Source organism: Phyllostomus discolor, chromosome 1 (genome assembly GCF_004126475.2).
Source record: "Phyllostomus discolor isolate MPI-MPIP mPhyDis1 chromosome 1, mPhyDis1.pri.v3, whole genome shotgun sequence".
Taxonomy (NCBI): domain Eukaryota; kingdom Metazoa; phylum Chordata; class Mammalia; order Chiroptera; family Phyllostomidae; genus Phyllostomus; species Phyllostomus discolor.
In genome coordinates, this window is record NC_040903.2 from 38,532,078 (window position 1) to 38,559,730 (window position 27,653).

A 27,653-nucleotide genomic window follows, 5' to 3' on the forward strand; every position below is an offset into this window, starting at 1 on the left:
TTTTGATAAAATAACTAGGGGAAGTTATTTTGTACTCTGTTATTGTGTATGATAATTCACTTAAGAGACAGATTTGACAGAGATGCTAACAAAATTCTTATTTTACAGATAAGGAAATAGAGATCTTTCTCAAGCAGCCCAGTATTAAAGGGCAGAGTCCTCAAATGTTTCTGTCTGCAGACTTGAACAATAATCTTTAGGTTATTTAATTGATTTTGGAAATTCTTTAGAACCCAAGTAACTTTATATTATGATTATTCTATAATTTTTGTATATGAGTAAGATATTCATCATATAAGTATCTAAGATCAAATAAAGCATATTTACTATTTAGCATCATAATGCAGATTTTTACTCTGAATTGGTGGCATAAATTTTCAATAAAATCTGCATCTGCAGTTTGTATTTCTCCTAAAATTAATGAAAGCCACACTTTTATTTTTAAATCTATTTTAGATTAAGGTATAAGGAAAGAGTTTTACTTTGCATATGACTAGGTCAAGAATAATGCCAAGAAATGATGTTTAGAGGATATAGAATTCATTCTTTCTCAAGGTATTGATGTTTTAATTGGTCACTTTATAAAAGGTAGACTTGTAAATTTAAATCTAGTGTAATAATCAGTTTTATCATGTTTCTCTAAATAAATTAAATATGTTTATGTCTAGCCTAAGTTAATTCTTCAACTGAGTGGATCTCTTATAAATTATATGTAAATCAATACCTTCTTATGTGTTTGCAATCATAAACAAATTAATTCAATTTTTTTTTCAACTTCAATGGATTAAGTGAGATTTCTTTAACATCTGTTTTCAACTTTTTAAAAAGAACTCATCTATGTTTATTTTAAGTGGATAGACATAGCATTCAAGCTAAAAGCAGTTTAAATACTTGATATGACATTTTAAATAATTTGGTTTGGTAAATTGGTCTTTAATACATTTTGTTTTTTCACATTTATAGATTTATTTCTATTGTTTAAATGATAATTTCTAATAGAATAACTATGTAGCATTGCATCCTCTTTATGCCTGATGGTTTTTGAAAATATTTATTTTTCCAGCAGGCAGGAAAATTGTTTTATAATGCCATAGAATAGTATTCTGTAGGAATGCATCACTTGGTGTCAAGCCCATCCTTTCTAAAGAGGAAAGAGTTTGCTGTTTTGAAACACTAAAAATCTTTAAAAAATATCTTTGACCTATGCACTGGTTTGATTTCTATAAAATGTGACTATGATAAATAGATTTTTTGAAGTGTGAAAGAGAACCTTCTTTAAAAGTAAAGTCTATGTATCTCAATTAGATAGTTTTCATACTTTTCTTATGTTAGAAGAAGACGATAATTCTGTTATTTGCATCCAAAACTTTGTATCATAGGAAGGTGCTTCAATAAATAATACTTCCCGGTGTAACTCACAGTAATTTATGCAGTTAGTGAATGAGTAAAAACGTCAATGAATCAAACACTTATAAGCTAAGCCCTTAGATATATGTTGACAGTTATAATATTCACAGTAACCCACTGAGTTAGGTGTTATTATCAGTTGACATATCTGGCACTTAGAACACTTAAATGACATGCCCAAATGATGTAGCTAGAACATCACAATAAGTTATTAAAGTTATAAACCTGAGTCATTTAACTCCAAGTAATATGATGTCTCTAATACACCATGCTAATCCTCACATAGTCACATTCAAGATATATAATCATCAGTTTGCTGTGCAGAGCAAGACCAATAAAATGGCATTGGTTCAGTCAAGATGGCATAAAGTATTTAAAACAAGGTGGAGTCACTCATGTCAACCAAGATGGCTGCCAGTTAGCTATAACACTTTGGTTCAAGAGGGAAACTAAGTCATACTGGACACATCTGGAAAGGAGACACACCTAAGATATCTGCACATGTGGTCAGAACAGCTGTGTTTGCAGAGCAGGACCACCCATAGACAGGCTCCTGGGGAAATACCCTACTTGCCATCAGGGGTGCCAAGATACTCATCAAAAGTCCCAGAAGAGCAGAGCACACCACTTTTAAGGTCTAACTGAGTCAGGCTCCAGACGGCTGCTGAGAGGCTGAGCTCCACATACACCAGAGGGCTGCTCCATGCCATGCTGATCTCCCTTGGCATCGACTGCCAGTGGCTCTGCCCTGCTGGACTGAGGATTTTGCCTGTCCTACTGTCCACATGGCTCCGGAGATCTTTCCTTGCAAGTCACTGACAACTCCCTTGCCCATTGTTCTGTCTCCCGGGGCCTACAGACTGAGACTCTGGGACTTGGGTTCATTATTCCCCCTTGATTGATACGTGTGCGTGTTATATTTCTCTTAGATTGTTAGAGTGTGAGGAGGATATTAATGTATGTTGATGTTCTACTTTGAGTGAATCTGCATTCAGTAAAAGCTGAGTGAATAGCATAGTTACTGTGCGTTACTCCTAGTTATTCCTTGGTGCCGGACTGCTCAGTAGGGAGCTAGCCTAGCAGTTGCTCAGCTGACTTACAGGAAAATCTGTATCATGATCCTATACTTGTGATACTTCTGGCAATGCTTGCCTCCGAATGGATTAATTAGTATAACTAGAAAGCAAATGAGTTGCAAGATGCTCAGTGATGATACAAGAGTAGCTAAAAGTATAGGAAGAGATTATTTCAGACTTATATTTAAGAAATTGATGGAACCACAAAGAACCACCCAGGAGAGTATTAAATTACATAGAAAAAATTACATAGAGACTTTAGTAGTGAGATACAACCAGCATAGCATCTACATCTTAAATTTTTAGCTAATAGTTGTTGACTAAATTAAAATGACCACATAATCTAAATATTTATTTTTTCCAACTAGTAAATAATGTAGTTATGGCAAGATATCTAGTGTAAGAAATAAGTAATCATTTTATATTAATAAAATGTGTCTAAAGTTACAAAATATAAAAATCAACCTATATATATCAATTGTGTTTGACAATTCTTAGATAGCTGATATTGCAATATCAGAAATATGCAAGAACTACTATTACAGTTTTTAAGCAAATTCAATGTAAGGTCAAAAGTTATACAGCATATATAACTCTTTGCAAGTACTCAGTAAATACAATTAAGCTCTTCATTTTTAAAGAATATAGTTTTGTGTGAAAACAAAGGATACCATCATATTAAATGATTATTTTTATTATGTGGTTTTCCTGCACAATTCTGTCTTGGTGGTTTGGGCTGTGCTTTTTCTTTCCCTGCAGCACTCTTTACTAAAGTGTCCTCATGTTTGGGAATAATGCTTCTTCAGCTCCAACTCTGTAGCATAGAATCCTGCAGTGCTTTAGATCTATCTGTTTGTTGATGAATGAGGTTCACAGAGGGTAAATACAGAAGACACACAGCTTATCAGAAAACAGTTGAATGTCTTACTATCATCTCAGCCATTCAGACAAAACACTGAACACAAGGTGAACCCCAAGGGTATGTGCTGTGTTTAAACAGAAAGTGCCACATCAAGGCAAACTATGTATAGAACTAGGAGTTGATAAATAATCAATGTTCTAACAGGAGCACTGTGTATAGATGCAGGGAAACATGCTATTATAATGTTTCTCATTTTTCCTATTTAAAATAAGCTTAATATATTATCATACCTTATGAACATGACTCTCATATTCATAATGACCCTTATCCTTCTTATGGATGAATATTTGTTTTTCCTTTAAAATTTATATATTGAATCCCTACCCCCCGATATGACGATATTAGGAGGTGGGGCCTCTGGGAGATAGCATTGATGAAGTCATGAAGGTAGAGCCTTAATGAATGAGACTACTGCCCTTTTAAGGGTCACAAAAGAGCTCGCTCCTCCTCTCTGTTCTCTGCCATGTGCTGATACAAGAAGTTGCTAATCTGAAATCCAGAAGAGTGCCCTCATCAGAACTGAACTAGTCTGACACACTGATCTCTGACTTCCAAACTTCATCCATGAGAGACATAAATTTTTATTGTTTAAGCCACCCAGTCTATGACATTCTGTTGTAGCATCCAGAACTGATTAAGACAGCCACTACCCCAACTGCTGGGAGGGAGTACTGAATACAGTGTTTTCTCCTAACTTGCTCTCACCTCTAGCCTAGGGCTGAGCTCCAGAACTCTTCGGTGAAGGAATAGCCATGGCCCAGTAAATGAGAGTGAAGTTGTGCCAGTGTTGTGTTGGAAGAACTTTCTGGAAATCTTCCCTCTGGAACTTGTTGTAAAATTGTTCCCTGGTATTCCTAGAGAAACCACTTATAGGGAGGTGCCCCTCTGAGGAATTTGTTGTGAACCAAAGCAAAAGAATGCCAAGGAAAGCTGCTTGTTGCTGCATGCTGCCGGCTGCCTTGAACTGCAGTCAGGAGCTGTAGAAGCTACAGGGTGAGAGAAGCACATCAGAATCTAGAAGAGGGGCTATTGACAAAGTTACTGTCAGTTCAGGTAGCAAAGACAAAATTGCAATGTTGAGATACAATGAATTGATCATTGTCACAGTTATTTATCTTATCAACAAATATGTTTCTTTTACCTTCTCACTTCTTCTAACTAGATTCATAACACCGATTCTCCAGCTAGCTTTCTTTCCCTTTTAAAACAGAATGTAAAAAGTATCAATTTATAAGCTTCTCATCATTTTTTATCACTGTCCAGTTTCCCCCATTATGATTCACTAAATAAAGTAAAACATTACAATTTTATCTTTATCTTTAACCTTAAAAGCAGCAACAGAAAAAAAAAAAAAAGAGAGTAACCTATGAAGGAGTTCCCATAAGACTATCAGCTAATTTCTGGAAAGAAACTTTGTAGTTTATAAGGGGCTGGCAAGAAGTATTCAAAGTGATGGAAAGCAAGGACCTATAACCTAGATTGCTCTATCCAGCAAAGCTATCATTTAGGATTGAAGAACAGATAAAGTGATTCCCAGATAAGGTCAAGTTAAAGGAGTTCATCATTACCAAACCCTTATTATATAAAATGTTAAAGGAACTAATCTAAGAAAATGAAGATCAAAACTATGAACAGTAAAATGACAAAAAACTCACAACAATCAGCAAGTGAACCTAAAAAAAAAAAAAACAGAAACAAAGTAAATACAAAGAACAGTAAAACAGTCAGAGAAATGGGGATCACATGGAGGGTTATCAGTGGGGAGAGGGGAAAAGGGGGGAAAAGGGGGAAAAGGCACAGGGAATAAGAAGAATAAATGGTAGGTATCAAATAGGCAGGGGGAGGTTAAGAACAGTTTAGGAAACAGAGAAGCCAAAGAACATATATGTATGACCAACTGACATGAATTAAGGGGGGGGGGAGTATTAGAGGGAACAGGGGTACCAGGCAGAAGAGAAGAAAGGGGAGGAAAAAATGGGACAACTGTAATAGCATAATCAATAAAATATACTTAAAAAAGAAGGTAAGGCTTTACCTTTTTTTTACAATATTCTTTAATCTTGTGCAAAGTTTAATTACCATTGGCAGCCTCAAGGCAGATGAAGGTCTCAAGGCTCTCTAAATACTTTAATAATAACTAAAGTACATGTTTTATGGCATTATGTGGAGTTAAAATGTACAATACATCTATTAAAGATGGAAAAGTGTAAATAAATCCTATTTTAAAGTGTGTTCTTGGCTTGTCCTTGATAATAGGCTCTGGAGGATGTCTGTGAAGAGAAGGACCGCTGCACTAGGCGAGTGAGGTAGGCGGTGGGAGCGGTGGTGGTGCTTGGGAGAGTCTCACATCAGTATACACTCTGAATGTGGGCACAGTGGAATTTTCCGGCGGGCTGCAATTAGAGTGTGAAAGAAAGCAGGCTTCAAGGATGATTTCAAAGATGTTAGCTAGACAAATTAATTTGCCTAAAATTACTTGATAGAAATGATTTACAAAGATTATACACATATATTCAAAATATGTACTAAAAGTAACACATCCCTTGTCTTTTATTGCCTAATTATGACTTTCTTGAAACCGGATAATTGCTCTAGGCAGAAAGTAGATGCTTTTGGGTTTTCAATAGAGATATGAATGATGAATATTAAAACATCCATACTCCTCATGTACTACAGTTCATTCTTGTGAATAAATTAATTATACTTAGGGAAAGACATGAAAATAAAAAAGGTCTGTTTAATTTTTTTATCCTCACCTGAGGACATTCTTATTGGTTTTAGAGAGCAGGGTGGGTAAGAGAGGGGGTGAGAAGCATGCATGTGAGAGAGAAACATTGATCAGCTGCCTCTGACCCAACTGGAGACTCAATCTGTGACCCAGGCATGTGCCCTCACTGGAAATCAAACCCCTGACCTTTAGGTTTATGAGATGGTGCTCCATCCAACTGAGCCACACCAGCCAGAGCAAAGCTCTGTTTATATTCAGGTCTTTCATCCTTTACTAAGAAAAATACAAAGATAGGAAGGACTAAAATAACAGTAGCTAAGATATGAAAAGTAGACTCAGAGTAGCAAACAACACAGAGAATGTTCAAGGCATTTTTGGTATTTTCTACTTTTGAAATATTAACCAGTTTAAGTGGCTGTGTGATTTTATCTTAATGGAATCATATTTTTCCAGGGTGGTATTTTTTATTTTTAATTTTTTCAAATACAGTTTACATTCAATATTACTTTGTATTAGTTTCAGGTGTATAGCATAGTGGTTAGACAATCATATACCATACAATGTGTTTCCCCTGATATTTTCAGTACCCAACAGGCACTATACAAAGTCATTATAATATTATTGATTATATTTCCTAAGCTGTAATTTGTATCCCCATGACTATTTTGTATCTACCAATCTGTACTTTACCTTTTTCAGCCAATCCCTCAACCACCCTCCCCTCCGGCAACCCTCAGTCTCTTCTTTGCATCTATGGGTCTGCTGTCATTTTGTGTGTTTGTTTATAGTGTTCTTTACATTCCACAAATCAGTGAAACCATATGGTATTTAACTCCGACTGACTTATTTCACCTAGCACAATACTCTGATTCATCCACATGTCACCAATAGTGGTATTTTCTCTTTTTTATGACCAAGTAATATTCCAATGTGTGTATGTACCACCAATTTTTCACTCACTTATCTACTGATGAACACTTAGGTTGCTCCCAAATCTTGACTATTGTAAATAACACTGCAATTAAAATAGAAGTGTATATATTCTTTCAAGTTAGTGTTTCAGGTTTCTTCATACATATTCCCAGAAATGGAATTCCTGGGTTGATAATGCAATTTTTTGAGTTAACTCCATACACTGGTTGCACCAGTCTGTATTCCCACCAACAGTGCATAAAGGTTTCCCTTTCTCCACATCCTCACCAGCACTTGTTTGTTGATTTATTAATGATAGTCATTTTGACAGGTGTGAGGTCATAGTTCACTGTCATTTTAATTTGTATTTCTCTGATGATTAGTGACATTGAGCATCTTTTCATATCTCTGTTGGCCATCTGTATGTCCTCTTTGGAGCAAAAATCAAAGAAATTCAATCAGAAAAATAATAGAGAAACATCAGTAAAACAGAAAGATGTTTCTTTTAAAAATATTAAAATTGATAAAGCTGAGCTAGATTGACAAAATTTAAATGATAAGACACAATTCACCAATATCAGGAATAAAAGAAGGGACACTGTTGCAGATCTCACAGCCATTTAAAGATAATTAAATACTATAAAAAAATTTATGTTCACAAAATCAACAATTTAGGAAGTATGTGAATTCCTTGAAAACCATAAACTACCAGTGGTGGGTAAATTAATATCCTTCTCCAAATATACTTACCTCTTAATCCTTAAGTGTATAAATATGTCAACTTACTTGGTAAGAGGGAACTTGAAAATGTGATAAGTTTAAGGACTCGAGATGGGAAGGTAACCCTGGATTATCCTCGTGGGCACAATGAGTCACTGGATCCTCTTAAGAGGAAAACAGAGATGTGACATTTGAATCAGAGGTCCCAGTTAGAGAAAGAATGAGAGAGGAAGAGGGGAGAGAGAGAAGGAGGAGAGGGAAAGAGAGAGCAAGAGAGAGATTTGAAGACACTATATAGCAAGTTTTGAAAGGAAGAGGGTCTTGAGTCAAGAAATGCTGGCAGCCTCTAACTGCTGGAAAATTGAAGAAAAATTATTGTCCTTTCAGAGTTACCAGAAGAAATACAGCCCTTACAATTTCTTGTGTTTTTTAAGTCACTAAGTCTGTGATAATTTCTGTCAGTATCAACAGAAAGCTAATGCACTAATAGAACTAAATCAAGACAAAATAGATAATCTCAAGAGATAACTATTTAAAAAATCGAATAAGTAACTGGAGAGCTCTGAGAAAAGATATTTGTTGGTCAAATGATTTTCTAGCAAACATTTAAAGAGTATTACATATTCTTTTTCAGAAAAATAGATCAGCAACCTGTTTTACAGGGACTAAATCAAAGATAATACCAAAAAATGAAAAAAAATACAGATCAATATTTCTCACACATTTATATTCAAATCCTGAACCACATATTAGCAAATAAAAATCCAACAAACTATAAAAAAATACATACTTATCAGGAGAAATGTAAGGATGGTTCAACATTTGAGTCAATTAATGTAACCCAACAGATTGAAAGGATAAAAATAAATTATATGACAAGAATAAAAACTGACGCCCTGGCTGGCATAGCTCAGTGGATTGAGCACGGGCTGGGAACCAAAGTGTCCCAGGTTCGATTCCCAGCCAGGGTACATTCCTGGGTTGCAGGCCAGAACCCCCAGCAACCACACATTGATGTTTCTCTCTCTCTCTCTCTATCTCCCTCCCTTCCCTCTCTAAAAATAAAAATTAATAAAATCTTAAAAAAATAAAATAATTTAAAAAAATAATAAAAACTGACAAAATACAATACCATTCTTGGAAAACTAGAAAGATAGGGCAACTTCTTTAACCTTATGATGAGTACCTACAGTGGAAACCTACAGTTAAATGCATATCTAATAATACAAGATTCAATGTTTTCCTCATAAAATTAGAAAGTAGGTAAAGCTGTGTACCTCCACCACTCCCATGTAACAGAGCACTAGAAGATTTAGACACTACTTAATTTTTAATATTATTTGCCCATGTTTTAGAATAATCCTTAAATGCATTGGTTTTGACATATTAACCCTTCCCTAAAATAAGATATAACTGCTGATTTCCAAGATAGGTATGACACTTTTGATTACAGTAGAAATTTACAGAGAAATACTTCTGTCAGAAGTGGATTGCACATTTAATGTAGATGAATTCATAACAACAATGAAAGAAGCCATTGGAATATGTCAAAAATTGATGCTTACAATATTTTTTTGGAATCTCTCACCAAACAAAAGCTTGAAATGGATAATATAACCATTGACCTAGACGTTGTTGATTCTGGAAACTTAATTAAATAAAGCCAAATTCTTTCAAAATTTGTCAAATACAAATGTATTCATAACAGTACTTGAGGGGTCCTAACCAATTACTTCTGCATGAATTGTTTGCCAGTATAGATGACCTTCAACTGTTAGTTCTCAAGGCCAGTTTGGACTGTGAATTTAACACTTTTAAGACCTTATCTGTTCCCAGCGGGGCAGTAAAATACAAGAAAAAAAGTATTCAAAAAATTCAAGACAAAAGTAAAGCACAGGAGGTATGATTTTGTACACATAGTCAGACAAAAGCAAAACTAAGACAAACAATGTTAGATTAAGCAGGTAATGGCAAACATATAGCTACGAACATAAAGTTCTATACAAAGGCCCAGGTCTTATATTTGACTATGTGCACCACCCAACAAAAAGTCAAATTACTTTAATGAAAACCAAGTTTTAAAATCTGCCAGTTAGTGGCAATGTCTAGCAGAAGAAAATAAATTCAACACTAATAACTGAGTGCATCGAATCAGAGCTTACATTATGTTTGAGATCATTTCACCAGGAAGCAAATTATAAGGGAAAAAAGGATTTTAAGAGTAGGTGGTAGCTCAGATAACTTAACTAGTCTCTATTTATCTGAAGGTTGAAGAATACCCAGTAGGATATTCAGGGAACATTCAGAATTTTTAAAGCATAAGCTCATCTCTCAATATAAAAAAAACTCATGAAGTTTTATTTACAGCTTACTTAAATAAAGGAGAGCTGGTCGGATGTGAAATCCCTGAGCAAAGCAAACTGCTACTCTGTGTAAGGGTTAGGGAAAAAGGTTCTTTGTATTGGTCCCAAACAAGAGTAGTTCACATCAATCTAAATCTCATGATTTGTGTTGTCTAGAGAAGAATGATTGGTATTGGTTTACACCAAGTGGGTGTTGATATGCAATCTTTGAAGTGTGTTCACTGTAGTTTCTACCACTCTGGCTGATGTTCAGAGTGTGACACTGCACCGACAGGCAGTATGTTTACTGAAGCAAACTGTCATTGATTGATCACACCAGTTTGCACTCATCCTGGTGCGTACTTGATACTGACATAAAGTTGTCACTGCCTGATTAAATAGTTTGCAAAGCATTTCTGATATCACTGGTATAATAATTTGTCAGTCATTCCTGGGAATGTGGGGACTACTTTATTGCTATTTTATTTATATATATGTATGTGTATATATATAATTTTTAAAAGATTAAAAAATTTTTATTTACATTTAGAGAGAAGGGAAGGGAGGGAGAAAGAAATCAAAGAAACATCGGTGTTCAAGAGAAACATTAATTGGTTGCCTCTAGCATATCCCCAGCTGGGGACCTGGCCTGCAACCCAGGCATGTACTCTGACTGGGAATCAAACCAATCACCTTTCAGTTCTCAGGTTGGTGCTCAATCTACTGAGCCACACCAGCCAGGGCTATTATTATTATTTTTTTAATGTCAATGGATAATAACTCTGAGAACTTGCTCTTTTCTGGAAACTAAGTAACAGATAATTTTCTACTGCTCCAAACGATATCAGTTTCTGCTTGCTCAGTCTTCATATTTTGGCTATAAAATTTAAGCCCTACACAGTAGCTTTTCATCTATCTCATTCCTACAGACCATGGCCTGTTTAACTACTGGCACAAATCACCATGTCAAGTGAGACCACCAGATCTCTGCCTCCCTGGTACTTAGGAGTCAAGTATTATAGAAGCATCTTCTACAATAAATCCTGACCCAAAGAGGACAGTCACCACCAAGGTTTTTAATAATGTGGTAGCTGCCCCTTCTTAGCAAAGCCCTTAACACTGGACTAAAAGCGGTGTCATCTCCAGCTTCCCTGGGAACGATACGAGGTAGCTTAACATGTCCACCTCCCCTGGCTTTTTAATTCCAGTGGCAAATTCAGATTAACATTGACATAAGGTGACCAAATCCAGGTTATTAAATCCTAATTTCTGAGAGTGTCCCTTAAGCAAACAAACTTTCATATGCAGTTTTACATGTACTCTGACACCCCACCTATTCCATTGCTTGCAAAATTTAGCATGTTATACTAATTGTAGCTGATGCCTACTGTCAGGATCTTGTAGCCTTTTGGTTAATAATCTTTTCCTTCTCATAATATGAACAGTGCCTCTTCAATTAGGCCATGGTCTGAATGATTTCTACATTAGGAATTCATTGGAACTAAAATTAAGGACTAATATGTGAACATTTAAAATTTCTCCATCATTCTTTGAAAAATAGTTCTTGGGTAAAAATTGTCATTCTCTGTGCATATTTGAAAATAAATATAATTAAAATTATGCAAGACGTTGGTTGACAAACTGAAATAATATTACAGATGGAAATGCAGAAGACTTAACTACACAAACAGCGTCATTCTCATGGATTGAGAGACAGTATTTTATAGAGGAAGTTACCTCCAAATCGATGTATGCAAACTAATGCAACTATAAACTTCCTAGACAAGTCATATAAAGTTATTTTAAAAATCCTATCAGCCTTTTTGGAAAAAAATGACAATTTTATTTGGAAAATAAATTTTCCATGGAAAAGCAGAGGACATAGCGTAACCCAAATGATCTTAAAACAGAAGAATGTAGTTGGTATGTACCACATTATTATAAGGTTTAACGCAAAGCTGCAATAATCAAGCAATATTGTACTGGTGTGAAGATAGACATATAGATTAATCAAATAAAGAGTATGCTTACATTTATATGTTCAATAGACTTTCAACAAAGATGCAAAGTTAATTTAATGGGGTAACACCAAATAACCAGTAGTTAAATATTTAGAATTACTAGGTTATTTATTTAAGCATGCTGGTTACAAGATCAATATACAAAAAAAAATCAATTGCATTCCTATAAATTCAAATACATTTTTGCTATAAAAACATAAATTGTAGATTAGTCATACAATAGAATATTATATAGAAATGATAATCAGTGGTGATATTAAATTGCAATTTCAATAAATCTCACTAGCATATCATGGAATAAAAAGGGCCCAGAAATAAAGAATAAGTACTCTGCACTTCATTTAAATAAATTCACGAACAATCTACACTAAAATGTGGTGCAAGGTTCAGGACAGAATTTAATTTTAGTAATGAAGGAAGTGTGGTGTTAGGGGCCCCACTGAGTTGCTAGTAATATGTTATTTCCTGACCTAGATTTATTTACTTTGTAGTAATTTATTGCATCCTTATGATATGTGTAATTTTTTGCAGATACTTTATACATCAATCAAATATTTTTAAAATGGAACTACAGGTATATCTTAGTACTTGTTGGTTTCAGAACTCATCAAACCCTGTACTCGTGACATTTTGATGAGAAAAAAAAAATGTTGCAGCACTCGGTGCTTGTCTGTTACTTGTTTCACTTGCTAGAACTTGTATGAGTCATGACCCGCCCTATAAGAGAAAATGCTTCATCACTTGTCGCTTAGTCAGTACTCGTGGGGTTTCAGCACTCATCACAGTTTCAGAACAAAGTAACGATGAGTACTGAGGTACCACTGTATTTTCACCCATCAGATTATTAAAAATTTCAAATTTTGAAAGTCTCAATTTTTGGCAAAACTGTGGAAAATAAATATTCGTGTGCTGTTGGAGTTTCTCTAAATTAGTGTGGTTACATTTTAATGCTAATTTAGGTAATTTATTAAATTCAAAGCTTATTATTACCTATTATTTAATGATGAGATGTTTATTTTAGGGTTACATGTAATAGTAAGATAGTTGTTAAAATATGTTTTCACCATATTCTTCAACAATTAAAATAATAGAGTAGAATTTTTGTGAAATAGCACAGAAATAATTGAACGATAAATTGTTGTATGGAAACTGAACAGACCAGAATGATGCAACATTATAATGCCATGAAAATAATTTCACTATGCAAATTATTTGGGTCAATGTGCAAGACATTCTTATAGTACTTTATAATTTGCACAATAGAGTAATGTTCATGAAGCATATTTTGCATTATGCAATTACACAATTTTACATGAATTATTAAATTAATCCTTATAGCACCCCTGATGAGTATGCTGTTGCTATTAATTTCAATTTGCCAAGGAAGGAACAGAAAATTGCTAAAATTAAGAGAGAGAACCAAAACCATATAGTGATGGGATGAAGGTTTTTAGCTTATTAATTAAAATTGTTTTTTTTAAAGATCCACATATAATACACTGAACAAAAAAATTTAACATTTTGTCTGCAAGGGGCTTCCATAGCACATCAATTTTAATATACAGATTATGGATCTTGAAATACACTTAGATTTTACAGTGTGAAGTGAATCCCCACTAGACATAATTTCATAATGCCTGTAAGTGAGGGTACTCGTTATCTATCAGTTTTAGAAAATTACCACTAGGCTAACTTATATAAAATTTTTACTTCCACTTATCCTCTCCATCACCTGACCCCAGATTTTCTCCCCCATTCAAAGCGAGAGGTAGCAGGAGACCCTTCCCCTAAGGCGTTTGTGTGATTCTGTTCTCTCTGTTGCAAGGGGAGGGCTGCTTTGGAAGAAAAGGCTGAAGGTGATAAAATTTCATCAACACAGATTGTAGGGGAAAAAAATGTTATCTCTAATGTACTGGTTTTAAAAAAAATCCACAAATATATAACCTTGACAAAAGTAATTCCTAAACAGTGGAAGGGTGGGATTTAGAGTTTCGACTTCTCCCTGGTGGCCTTGTGTTGTTGCCACAGGCTGACAGAATGACTGGAAAGTGTTTCTAAAGCTTTTGAACAGATAATTACTTACTCTGATATCTCAATATTATTGTTTTACACCTAAATGGCAGATCTTATTCTTAAAAGCCATTTCCATTTAAAGCTACAAAGTACATGTCTGAACTTTTGACACAGACATTTTCAAAACTCAATAAAATAATTATTGTTATAAAACCCACAAGGACCTACTTATTTCTTCTTTAAAATTTTTACAAGCTTGCTTTCTTTCCTTGTGTAGAAAATCCATTCAAATTATCAAATATTTTTTTGAATTTTTATTAATATTTATTATACCAGTGCAATATGATATCTTTTTTGATAAATTAGTGCCAGTTGGGACAAGTGAAGAGTGACTGAAATAACTTGTTTCCAAAATGAACGCACTTAGTGTGTCTCTTGATTATTTGTTATGACTGTGGTTGTCACATTTCATGCATTGACAGTTAACATTACATTCAAAAGAAAACAATATCCAACCAAGGCATTAATTAAGGTTTTATGGTTATCTATGAGTTGTGGATGTAAAAATAAAAGAGAGTTAAAATTTATTATGATTCATTTCATGTTTTTCTTATTGCCTAAAATATTGAATGACCCTTGTGTATCTTTTTTGAAAATTAAAACCCACAAAAATAGTCTCAAATACATTATACCGAATTTCAATTTTTGCCAAAGTTCCATTTCCTATTTGTGTCTATAGGGAATAATCCAACTACAAAAGTTTCACCCTGTCTGCTTAGTCTTCCATTTTTCACACATTATTTATAGTAAATTTTAAAAATATCATGCCAATAACAATTATTTTCATAAAATTGGTCCTAACATAACCCTGAAGAAAACCACTTTGATATTTTAAAAATGTGACGACCTAGATCAAAACAGCCTAAATGAGTCGACTGGGATGGCACTGTGTGCGCATTTGACAGAGTACATCAAGCCTTCTACACCCAGGTACTAGGATTACTTTTTCTATGTAAGGTTTCCTCTAGATAAAATGTCTGATAAGATTACTTTATTTTACTTTTTTATATTTCTAATTAAAATTTTAATCTAGCCCACAAAAATCTATCCATACCTGGCAGGGCCTTTTACTGAGGATGAGTGAAATGTATTCTGGTGATTATTCATTTTATCTACAAACTCTATTATCAAAATATTCCTAGCAATATTTAATCAGCAATATTCACTGATCATTGTAGTGAGCTATATACCTTTATTTGACTTCATTTTTCCATGCTATTTTTTTTTTCAGCACACTGACAGTTTTCCTATGGAAATAAAAGGAGATTATTTAACATGGATTTCGACTAGAGTAAACCAGGGGTTGGGGGTGGGGGAAAGAATGAATAGGCAGAGAACAGGGAATTTTCAAGGCAGTTAAACTATTCCATATGATATTAAAACAGTGAATACATGTTATTACACATTTGTCCAAATCTATGGAACGTACAACACCAAGAGTGAACCATAATATAAACTATGAACTTTAAGTGATTATAATGAACCAATGTGGGTTCATCAATTGTAATAAATCTAGCACTCTGATCAGGGATGTTGATAATGGGGGGAACTATGTATGTGTGGTATGTGTGAATGAAGGGAGAATATGAGATGTTTCTTCAAACAGCAAACCATGGACTTATTAAAATGTAACTACTGGTAATAGCCTTTTACACTGCAGAATATCTGGATTAATACATTTTGTATTGCATAACTTTCCCTTAATATAGAATCAATTAAAACAAAAATCATACTAAAGTGGTGAGTAAAGAGGGGAAATATTTTAATTTTGTATTTTTTAAACATACTGGGTGTTTTTAAAGGTTTTATTTATTTATTTTTGGAGAGAGAGGAAGCAACGGAGGAACAGAGGGAGAGAAACACCGATGTGTGGTTGCCTCTCATGTGCCCCCAACTGGGGACCTGGCCCACCACCCAGGCATGTGCCCTGACTGGGAATTGTGCCAATGACCCTTTGGTTTGTAGGTCAACACTCAATCCGTTCAGCCACACCATCCAGAGCAAGGGAAACTATTGTTAAAGTAATAGAGTGCACATTGCTGGTTGTCTGCCCTGCATGTCTTCTCCCATCCTCATTTTCTACAAAAACTAATATTTTTCAACTTTATGATTCCTCAGTATGTAGCCCCTGTATTCAGTTAAAGGTGACTCCGTGTTCAGCCTCTGAGGTGGCTCTGATTGGTATACATTTAACTCCGTCCATCTTGTAATTCCAACCATCTTGGCAAGGATAGGTTTATAATAGTCATGAGATCCAAACCGATGGGTACAAAGCTGTGTACAAAATTTACTAAGAAATTTTTGGCAAACCTTTGTTATCCTAGATATGGTTCAGAAAATGAGTAATGTATGTGGAAATAAAGAGCAAAATTGCCTGTCATCTTACTATTCAATAAATTCTGGGGCAGTTTGAATAAGGTTACAACAGTATTTGAAGCTGATTATATTCAAATGCAAAACAAATGAAGAGAGACAAAACCAAAAAAACAAGTTATATATAGAAGTATTTTGCAATAGATCTTTTGTTCTGCTATGATTTGCTTCCAATCAGTGACATTACATGTAATTTATTCATTTTAAAATTGCATAAAAATATGAACTTTCATTATAGGATAATAAAATAAGTTGCATCTTTTGGGATATTTAAACACTAAGCATAAGGTATATCAATATGCTATTTGGCCTAATTAAAGGAAATAAAATTAGAAGCCCTGAGAGAAGTCAAGGAGACAGAATGGGAAATAAACATAAGCAGATGAAAATAGTGTCAGAGGTCAATTTATCCCTCTCCCTAAACATACTCAAAATATATATTTTCCACACTTCAAGTGCCTTGGGGCATCCTTACACAAACCTGTACACTAGGGAGTAAGAAGGAGAGAGTGTCGCATGCATTCTTAAGCGCAAAAAAGTTGGAACCATGTGCCTTTAGTCACAGGCTTATACAAAAGGAAGATACTCAGAAACTTTGAAATTTCCAAGTCTTTCTCTCTTTCACTCAATTCATTTAAAAAAATCCTGAGATTCTCAACAATTAACATTGTGCTTAACTACTGTAGATGTGTCAGTTAACTATTTCTGCTTCTGATTGTTTCATGCTTATTGAATAGTAGACACTTTACAAAACACTCTACAAAACACTACAGGTGTGACCTATAACTGTATTTTCACTTCAGATTTGTGAATTTAACAGGTAAGTATTTTTATACTTACAAATCTTTTTTAAAATATTTTTATTTTTCTGTTTTTACAACCAGACTTTCTTTTTTTTTAATTTTATTTATTTATTTTTAGAGAGGGAAGGGAGGGAGATAGAGAGAGATAGAAACATCAATGTGCGGTTGCTGAGGGTTATGGCCTGCAACCCAGGAATGTACCCTGGCTGGGAATCGAACCTGGGACACTTTGGTTCCCAGCCCGTGCTCAATCCACTGAGCTACACCAGCCAGGGCCTTACAAGTCTTAATAAATCTGCACTTCTAAGGCAATAGGCACATTTTCAAGGCTTGAGTCAGGATGAGTTATTCACTTTTCTGATGTTGCTGCATGTGAATTTAGAAGATAAATTTTCAAAAACTTCACCATTGTATTTGCTTTTTATTATATATTTCCTATTTCCTCTAGTGAGAATTGAGATAGTGAACTAAAATAGTTTAGACCACTATATATAGAGATTATTAATGTATAATATAATATATTAAAAAAGAAAGCCGAGTGATACAATAATTGTTATCTGTTGATTATGCATGATAAATTGCATTATTGTCAAAATATTCCCTACTGCCCTGCTATTTGCTAGTTTCTTCCACCAATGAAATGTGCAGAAACCTTCATGAACACACTAGAGGAGCCACTGTGTGCTTTTCATATTTGCCTTGTAGCTCTGCTCTGAGACCTAAATGTCCCAGAGAAGGACTGCTCCTACAGCCGTGGTTTGCAAATGAGAAACTATGATGGACATGAGCATGGTTGTAAGCTACTAAGACTGTGGGTCCTTTGTTTTCACAGTATAAATCAACTTAAGCTGACTGAGTGCATAATTCTGCACAGCAGCATGACACCCATTTTATGTAAACCACATATTTTAATTTTTACATCAGCCTTTGATACATTATTATCTGTACTTTAATGGTGAGAAAAATACATCTCAGATAAACTAAGACTACTAAGTAATTCAATGACTAAGTTGAGTATAGAATCTAGACATTTAACTACTACTCTGTGCTTCATCATTTGTTTTATAGAAATATCACATAATTCATTGAAAGCTTAAATTTATGAAAAAACTACTATAACTAAAGCTTAATTGCCATATATTTCAAGTCTTATTTTCTTTTGTCTACATGAAAATGTTAATAACAAGCAATAAAATGTTCTTCCTCATATAAAATTTTATTTCATCTGAGAGCGATCTCAGTGGTAACCATTTTTATATCACAGAGAAATAAATGCTGGAAAGTTTGCTTAATTTTTATTTTACTCAGTTATGTTGAATCATTTCTATATTTTAAAAATCAAGTTAAGTACAGTATTAAATAAGAATTTCCCTCAACAAAAACAACAAAATTACCCAAATCCTCAATCTGAAAGAAACTGATTATTATTAGTAGTATTTGTGTTCTCAGAGATAACATATGCACACAAAAGCAACATTCTGAATCCTGTTATTATTTTTATTAAGTCTTATAGATCATACCATAGGAAATTATGACATATAAATCACATTTAAATCTATAGGTACATAGATTAAGGGATTTTTCATTCTTTTAAAGTAGAGTCATGATTTCTTATATAGAAGTTTGCATATATGCAAGTATATCTGCAGAAAATCACTACTAGAAACATGGAATTGAGATAATTTATAACTTTTACATACATAACCCAATTACTCTCATAAGAAGTTTGACCAGGTTGCAAAAGAGTTTTCTCACACATTTATCAATGTCAATCCAATAGGAGAAAAAATAATGTATGATTTCAGTGTGATTTGATTTAGATTTTTCATTTCATATCTGAGGCTGAGAATATTGTAATTTGTTTAAGATTGACTAATATTTACTTTTATATAAGCTATCTGTTAATATTATTTGTTCATTTTTTAAAGACTTTATCAAAAGTCTAAGAAATGATCATCATGGCCACAGTCATCTAGATTTTTTCCTATGTTATTTTCCAGGAGTTTTAGTTTTGTATTTAACATTAGGTTATTTTTTTTCCTTCTCTTTTTCTTTATTTTACATAAACTGAGGCCCATTTAACATCATGACTTTGCAAGTAAGAGATTAGATCTGGTACTTAGGCTTGGTATTTTCAGGCAAGGTCAAAAGAGATTCATGCCCTTTAGAGGCTGGTGATACAAGTACCTAACCATCAACCTTCTTCATGCTATCTCCCACACTGTGCTGTTTCTCACCTCTGAGCCTGCTTATATTTCTCTGAACTGATCTACAGTGAATTTTATTTTTAAAATATTTTATGCTAGTGTTAATGTTATGTTTTGCTTTCTTGATTAGTCTGTCTTTGAATAGGATGAACACTTTTAATAGAAAAGCATAATTCAGCTAACTGTACCTATTGGACGTAAGTTATTCACACCAAAAAGCCCTGAAGGGGTAGTGTTGTTTTACCTGGACCTAGAGCTCCGAGATTAGGAGAGAAAAACCTCCTCATTTTTATTGCATTTTATTTTCCATTACCATCCCTCCCCCTACATGATCTTCCACCTCTATTCCCCACCCCACAATCATCACATTGTTGTCTGTGTCCATGAGTTCTTTTCTTTTTAGCCTGATCGCTTCACCCTCACCTTGAGCTGTCAACCTGCACTCTATGAGTCTGTCACTATTTTACTAGGCAGTAAAGAAGACTTGGAGAATATTATGCTAAGTGAAATAAAAGAAAGAGAAAGACAAATACCATGTGATTTCACTTATATGTGGAATCATATAAACAGTGCATGTGAACTAACAAGCAAAATAACACCGAGTCTTGATCCATTTCTTCCCTTTTTCTCTCTCTCTTTTTTTATTGCTGTTCACTTACAGTTGTCCCACCTTTTTCCCTGTTGCTCTCCCCCGCCTCATCCTCTGTAACTCCCACTGTCAATCCTCCCAATTGTCCATGCACATGAGTCCTCTATTCATGTTCTTTGACTTGTCCCTTCCTCCTCTTTCCCCTCCCCCTTCCCTCTGGTTACTGACAGTTTGTTCTTTATTTCCATGTCTCTGGTTCTATGTTGCTCACTTGTTTGGTTTGTTTATTAGGTTCTGCATATAGGCGAGACCATATGGTATCTGATTGATTTGAAGTTGATTTTTATGAAGTACATATGATCTGTGTCTAGATTCATGTTTACATGTGGATGTCTGGTTGGCCCAGCACCATTTATTGAAAAGAACATCTTGCCCTGGCTGGTGTGGTTCAGTTGGTGGGAGCATCCTCCTGTAACTGAAAGGTGTGGCTTCAATTACCCATCAGGGCACATACTTAATTTGCAGGTTGGATTCATCTCAGGGTGGGTATGATCCCCGGTCAGAGTGCATGCAGTCCCTGATCCCAGAGCATATGAGAAACAACCAATTGATGCTTCTCTCTTTCCCTTCCACTCTTTCTAAAAAACAATAAATAATTTCCTTAGGTAAGATCAAAAATTTAAAACAAAAAGAAAAGAAATTCCTTCTCCACTCCATTGTGATTACCTTTGTTTTTTTGTCAATGACTGGTTGACTACATTGGTGTAAGTACATTTCTAGACTTGCTATTATGTTTCATTAATCTATTTGTCAAGTAGTGTCAGCTCTCCAACTTTGGTTTTCTTGAATTCTTAGTAGGTTACTGCGGGTCTTTTGCCTCTCCACATAAACTTTAAAATCAGTTTGTCAATATCCACAAAATAACTTGCTGGAATTTTCATTGAGATTATATTTAATCTATAGATCATCTTTGAAAGACCTGAATCATGACAATATTGAGTCTTAATATCCATGAACATGGAATATTTCTTCATTTATTTAGTTATTTGATTTTATTCTTCACAGTTTTATAGTTTTCCTCTTGTACATTTTATACATATTTTGTCATATTTATAACTTAGTATTTTTATGCCCATATAAATGGTACTGTGATTTTAATTTCAAATTTCATTTGTTCACTTCTATATCATGACTAATTTTTATGTAGATATATATTGACATATTTTTCTTACGACATTACTATCAATTTATATGCCTGTCAATAATTTGTGAGATGACTTTATTCTATGTACATTTAACAATAATTATTAAAATATATAATCTGTTGTATTGTTATTAGTGAGTCAAATACTATCATATGCTTATTTTCCAAATTTAACAGTTTGTGAATTTTATATTCATATTGTTAACCCATTTTTAGAAATTACCCAAATTATAAATTGGAAAGCTCTTTATTTATTAAGCTTGATGTAATATTGTTACAATTACTGATTAAACCCTGAGGTTAATATGATATAAAAGACAATGATTTTCTGTTTCATGGCCATCACAGAAGAACCAGAAGTTAAAATGAAGTTCAGTGCTTTTGTGACTTCTGACCACAGCAAGAACCATAAAAGGCATTTTAATGTACCTTCCTGCATTTGCAGGAAGATGATGTCTTCTCCTATTTCTAACAAACTAAGACAGAAATACAGTGTTCTGTCCATGCCCATCCAAAAGGATGATGAAATTTGGGTTGTGCAAGTCCACTACAGAGAGCAGCAAAGTGGCCCAGGTTCACGTGAAGGACTATGTCAGCTACACTGAAGGAGCGCAGCAGGAGAAAGCTAATGTCAAAACTGTTCATGTGGGTGTTCGCCCCAGCAAGGTGGTGATCACTAGACTAAAGCTGGATGAGCACCACAAAAACGTCCTTGAAAGTAAAGTCTCATAAGTGGGAAAAAATAGGGCAAATGCAAGAAAAAAACAACTGAAAAGGTGCTGGAATAACGTGATCTTATATAGAACTTTCATTGGAAACTTAAATAAAAAAATACATAGCTAGAATAAAGGAATGTTAAAATTTGAAATTCCCGGAAATCTTTCTCATGTTATTTTCAATTTTAATAACTTAATAACTTTTTTCAAATTATTAGAAAGTAATAATTTCTTAGAGGGATATTTGTCTGAAGTTACAGGTGGAGACTGGTAGTATTCAATACATACCACAGTTTCCAAATATTATTTATATCCTGAATGCAGTTGTTTAAATTCAATATTGATAACATCAAATCTCAAAATAGGGGCTCACTTATTTACATGCAAGAGTTAAAATGTAAATACATGCCACCATTTTTTTCTTTTCTGTTTGATGGGAGGTCACTCATGCACAGTGGTTCACAAAGGTGGGATGGAATTCAGTTGGTGCCATGGTTGAACATCTGGAGAAGATATTAAGAGCAGAAGTCAGTGCTTTATGAGACTTGCTTGGTGAGTCAAAGGCTCCCGCTCACAATAGTGCTGCTAGCTTGTTTTGAGCTAGGCTCTGTGCTTTGTATCACTGATTCCTTACATCAGGGAACTTTGCTTGATTACTTAATCAATGTAATTGATTACTTCATTGCTTGGATCCTGGTTGAAGGTAAGAACAGTCTAAGGAAAGGCATTTGTCATATTCTTTGACTTTTATTCATGGAATGTCTTGGTTTTGTTTTGTATTTTTTATTTTCTATAAAAATATGGCAGTTGAATACTTCCACAATCTCCTGCTCCTTTGTTGTCTTTTTTTTTTTAGAATGGAAACATTGAACACCATTTTCTCATCAAGACATTTGTTATCAATCATTGGTTAATAACTTAAATAGCAGATATATGCTTATTGAGGAGTCCAGCTCCTGGCTGAAAACATTTGTGTGTTGTTTCATGTCTGACCATAGGCAGTTATAAAGGCTTTACCTGACGGGCCTCATGGGGCCTCACTCCCAGGTCTCTTTACCTGAGGACTTGACCAAGTTCCTCTTTCAGAGCCTCTGCTGATAGTTCCTTGTGGGGGAGAAGGGGACAAACTTGAATGCAAATTTTCTTCACTCAGACTCAGTACTCATACTTTTCCATTCCTAGCCCTTCCCCCTTGCCCTCCCTATGCCCCCAGAGCTCATAAAACTGCCAGAGCCTTCTGTTTGGGGCTCCCCTCAACAATGAGATGACCCCCATGTCTGTGCTGATCCAGTAGACCCTGAGCCAGGCTGTACCATTTCATGAGGGAAATAAAACAGGAGGAGTCAGTGCCTTCTCTGGTTTTAGACTCTAGCTTATACCATTTCAGTGAGTGAAGGTTTAACTCTTTCCTTTTTTGCTTGTTGCTTTAATCAGCAGCTCCAATACTTAACTGTTCTATCCTTCCCACTCAGCTGAGCTCTTGACATATTACACACTTAGGTTCATGACAGATTAATTTTACTTACCAAAATGATACTGTTACAAGTCACAGGTTATGTAGGTATGCATATAAGAAAAAGTGAAACATTTTATGATCCTTTTACTTTATGGCAGAATAGCTTCATATGCTATTATGATACATAACATCATCAAAATATATCTAGCCCATTGTTTTAAGTTATTTTACCATCATGCTATGTAAATAATTAATAACCTGAACCTTTAGTTAATAAAAGTGGCTAAGTATTTTGGACTGAGTTTTCATGATTTTTGAATTTTTAATTTAGCCTGGCAATACTTGCTTTTTTTTTTAAATGACTATTTTTGTGTACAGTTTTCAGTATAATAATATACAATATAATTTATGCAATTTGAAAATTTTTACCCTGGCTGTTGTGCCTTAGTGGATTGAGCTCTGGCTTCCAAACCGCAGGGTCACTGGTTCATTTCCCAGTTAGGGCACATTCCAAGGATATGGACCAGGTCTCTAGTAGGGGCAGCATTAGAGGCAACTGTACATTGATGGTTCTCTCCCAATCTTTCTCCATCCCTTCCCCTCTGGCTAAAAATGAAATAGATAAAATTAAAAAAATAATAATAAAATAAATAAAATTTGTGGTTAAGTTGAAACTTGTTTACTAGAAACCTTCTGTTTTTTTTCTTTTTTCATTCTTTTTTAATATTTAATCTCTATTGTACTTTCTTTCCATTACCATTTAGTCTCCTTAGACCCCCTCACCCTTAGCAATCACCACCCTGTTGTCCATGTCCATAAGTCATTTTCCTTTTATCTCAATCCCTCCATCCCCTCACTGCCCACCCCCCAACTAATTCTTTCTGTATTTGATTTTTTAAAAGCCTCTTTATTGGGTTGTCAAAAAGTTTGTTTGTTTCTGTTAGATGGCTCTAGCATGCTTAATAGTCATTAACTTCACTCAGAACAATTTTGTTAGATTGTATTGTGACAGCTGTCATTTCAGTGTGCACTTAAAATATTACTGAAATTGGTGAATTTTTATAGCCATTTTAATATGGAACATGAAAAAATATGCACCATTTTGAGCATATTACACTTTATTATTTCAAGAAAGGTAAAAACCCAGCTGAAATGAAAAAAAAAGAAAAAGAAAGAAGAAGATTTGTGCAGTGTACAGAATAGGTGCTGTGACTGATAGAACATGTCAAAGTGCTTTGCAAAGTTTCCCCCTAGAGATTTCTCTCTAGACGATGCTTTACGGTCACACAGACCAGTTGATGTTGATAGTGACCAAATCAAGACATTAATTGAGAACAATCAATGGCATATCATGCAGGAGATAGCCAACATATTAGAGATATCCAAAGCATTAAGGTTATTGGTGAAATTTTTTTAAAAAGTCTTTTATTTTATGGAAAATACTAAACGGACTTTTTGGCCAATGTAATATATAGGCTTGTACTGTTATTTTTATCTATTTCATTCTTTTTCTACCTGTTCATAAATTTGTTCTCAAAAGTCAGTTACCTTTGTGCCCTGGCCATTGTGGACTGGTTGGTCGGACCATCATCTCATGGACTGAAAAGTTGTGGGTTACATTCCTGGTCAAGGCACATGCTTGACTTACAAGTTTGATTCCCGAGGTGTTTGGTCCCCGGTCAGGGCACGTACCTTGGTTGTGACGGGTGTGAGAAGGCAGCCAGTTGTTGCTTTTCTCTCACATTAATCTCTCTCTCTCTCTCCACCCCTTCCCCTCTCTCTAAAAAGCAATGCAAAAATGTCCTTCGGTAAAGGTAAGAAAAAGTCAATTGCCTTTGTAATTAGGATTAATTAAAAAGACTATTTTTCCCAGAATTCTCAGCCACTCTCTACATTTCCTTAAGAATATGTGGTGATTGACTCTTATTCAAGTTTTCTAAAAACTTTTTATATAGGCTTTACTATCATTAACCTCAAATTCAATTTTGTGTTAAATACAAAAGGTATATTTTCTTAACTCATTAGGAGATGCTATAATTAATGAGCATAATACATGAATCAATGCATTTTTATCAACTATTTATAAAGATTTTCTATTTAGTTGTGTAACTCCTGCTACCTTAAGACAACTTGTTTCACGGTATATTGACAATTAATATATTGTGAATCATATTAAAATTATGTATCATGTATAATTTTTATTAATAAAACACAAAGATTATATGGACAGGTGCTATAATAAAATGTCAACAACTTTAATGGCAGAAAAGATTGAAAGTCAATTCTGAGTGCAATGTACTTTTAGAGTATCCTTAGACGTTGAACATTTTTCTTATTCTGTTTTCTCATTTATTAATATAGGGGTCATACATTTGTTATAAAAAGTAAATAATACAGGTATGGAAACAACTGAGCTTTTTGTGCTATCACAAATATTAAATAAATGAAAGCTGATATCATTTGTATTAATATTGACATCTTTGTCTCTTTAAATTTTATTTTTGAAAATCTCATTGAGTTAAATACAACAGAGAGGTCAATTTTAAGCATGTGTGAAAATCTAAAACACCAAACCTATAGCAAAATTAGTAAAAGAAACTAAAGTTGATTTGCTTGTATCTCTAACTATAATGTGAACTTGCATTTATTGACACTGCTTTGCTTTCTTATGTTCACTACATAGTGTACCTAATAGATTAATCAGATATTGATTCATGTTTGTAACATACTAATATGTGTGTTTTTTACTCCAAAATATATATGCATTTCAATATATTCTCTCTTTGTCACATAAGATCAAGTTGCCAGTGACAAACTGTAGAGCAATAATTAAGCATGATTTTGTTTTATAATTCTAATGTATTTTTTACAGGTGCTATATTACTGCAATGAATTATAGCTTTGGACTTTCAGAGAAAAAAGAATATGTAAACTTCAGGTGTGGGCTTGCACTAGTGTTGGGAAAAATATTGACTCCCCTTAATGTAGTAATTTAAAGTCTTACTGAATCATGATTACTACTTTCTTAATTTCTATATTTATCACCAGTACTTCACTATGCCCTCCTTGCTAAAAAAGCTACATCTTACTAATTTTGGAATAATCTAATATATTCAAAGAAGTTAAAAAATTTTCAGAAACTGAACCTATTCAGTGAGAAGAAAATTTATACAAAATCATACCATTGGCATGGAACACTCAGGTAATCTAGTTTATGTCATTATTTTATAATGGGAATAATTTATGACTAGAAATATTAATTAGCCTACTTACAACAAGTTACAGAGAAAGTTACTAGCAGAGCTTTTCAAGTCTCTAGTGTATTTTTCTCTTTATAATAATTATGGATAATTTATTATTTTGACACATAACATATGGTATTTGCAGGAAAAACTGGATTGGTAAAGGCATTTAATCTTTCAATACTGTGTCATTTTTTTGCTTATATTTCTAAAAAGGTATCAATAAAAGGGATGATATAATTTGATTTCATAAACTTAATACATTTAAAAACAGTATGATTAAAAACAAAGATACAAAAGCTAAAATAGTTGAACCAAAAGAGAAAAAAAGGAAGCAAAATGTTTCTGATAGGAAAATGTAAATATCTAGAAGGTTTTCTAAAGAAATTGACTCCAGTTTATGGGCCATGGAAGGGATCTCTCAAAAGTTGAGCTACTGAGAGTACTTCCAGTGATGGATATAACATGTAGAACAGTAGTTTACTGCAAGCAGTATATTTATGCTTTCCCAATTAGCTCTTTTTGGTCTTAGAACACATTACATTTGCTGTTTGATCACATATTTTATAGCATACATGATTTTTCCCTGACTAGTGTGGCTCCTTTGTTTGGGCATCATCCCACAAAGCAAAAGATCACCAGTTCAATTCTCATCAGGGCGCATGACTGGAGTGAAGGTTCAGTCCTTGGTGGGTGTGCATATGAGGAACAATGAAATGATGTTTCTCTCCCTCTCTTTCCCCCTCCCTTCTCCTCTCTGTAAAAATAAAAATAAATACAATCTTATAGCGTATACAATTTTGACACAAAATTTTCCACAGTTTGATGAGATTATAATGTATATAATTCTACAGTTTTCTAA

The 27,653-nt window shown here is 34.0% G+C and overlaps 1 pseudogene; it reads left to right on the top strand.

The window, feature by feature from the left end:
* The first annotated feature begins 21,742 nt into the window (after positions 1-21,742).
* Positions 21,743-22,165, top strand: LOC114493013 (annotated as a pseudogene).
* Positions 22,166-27,653: the final 5,488 nt, after the last annotated feature.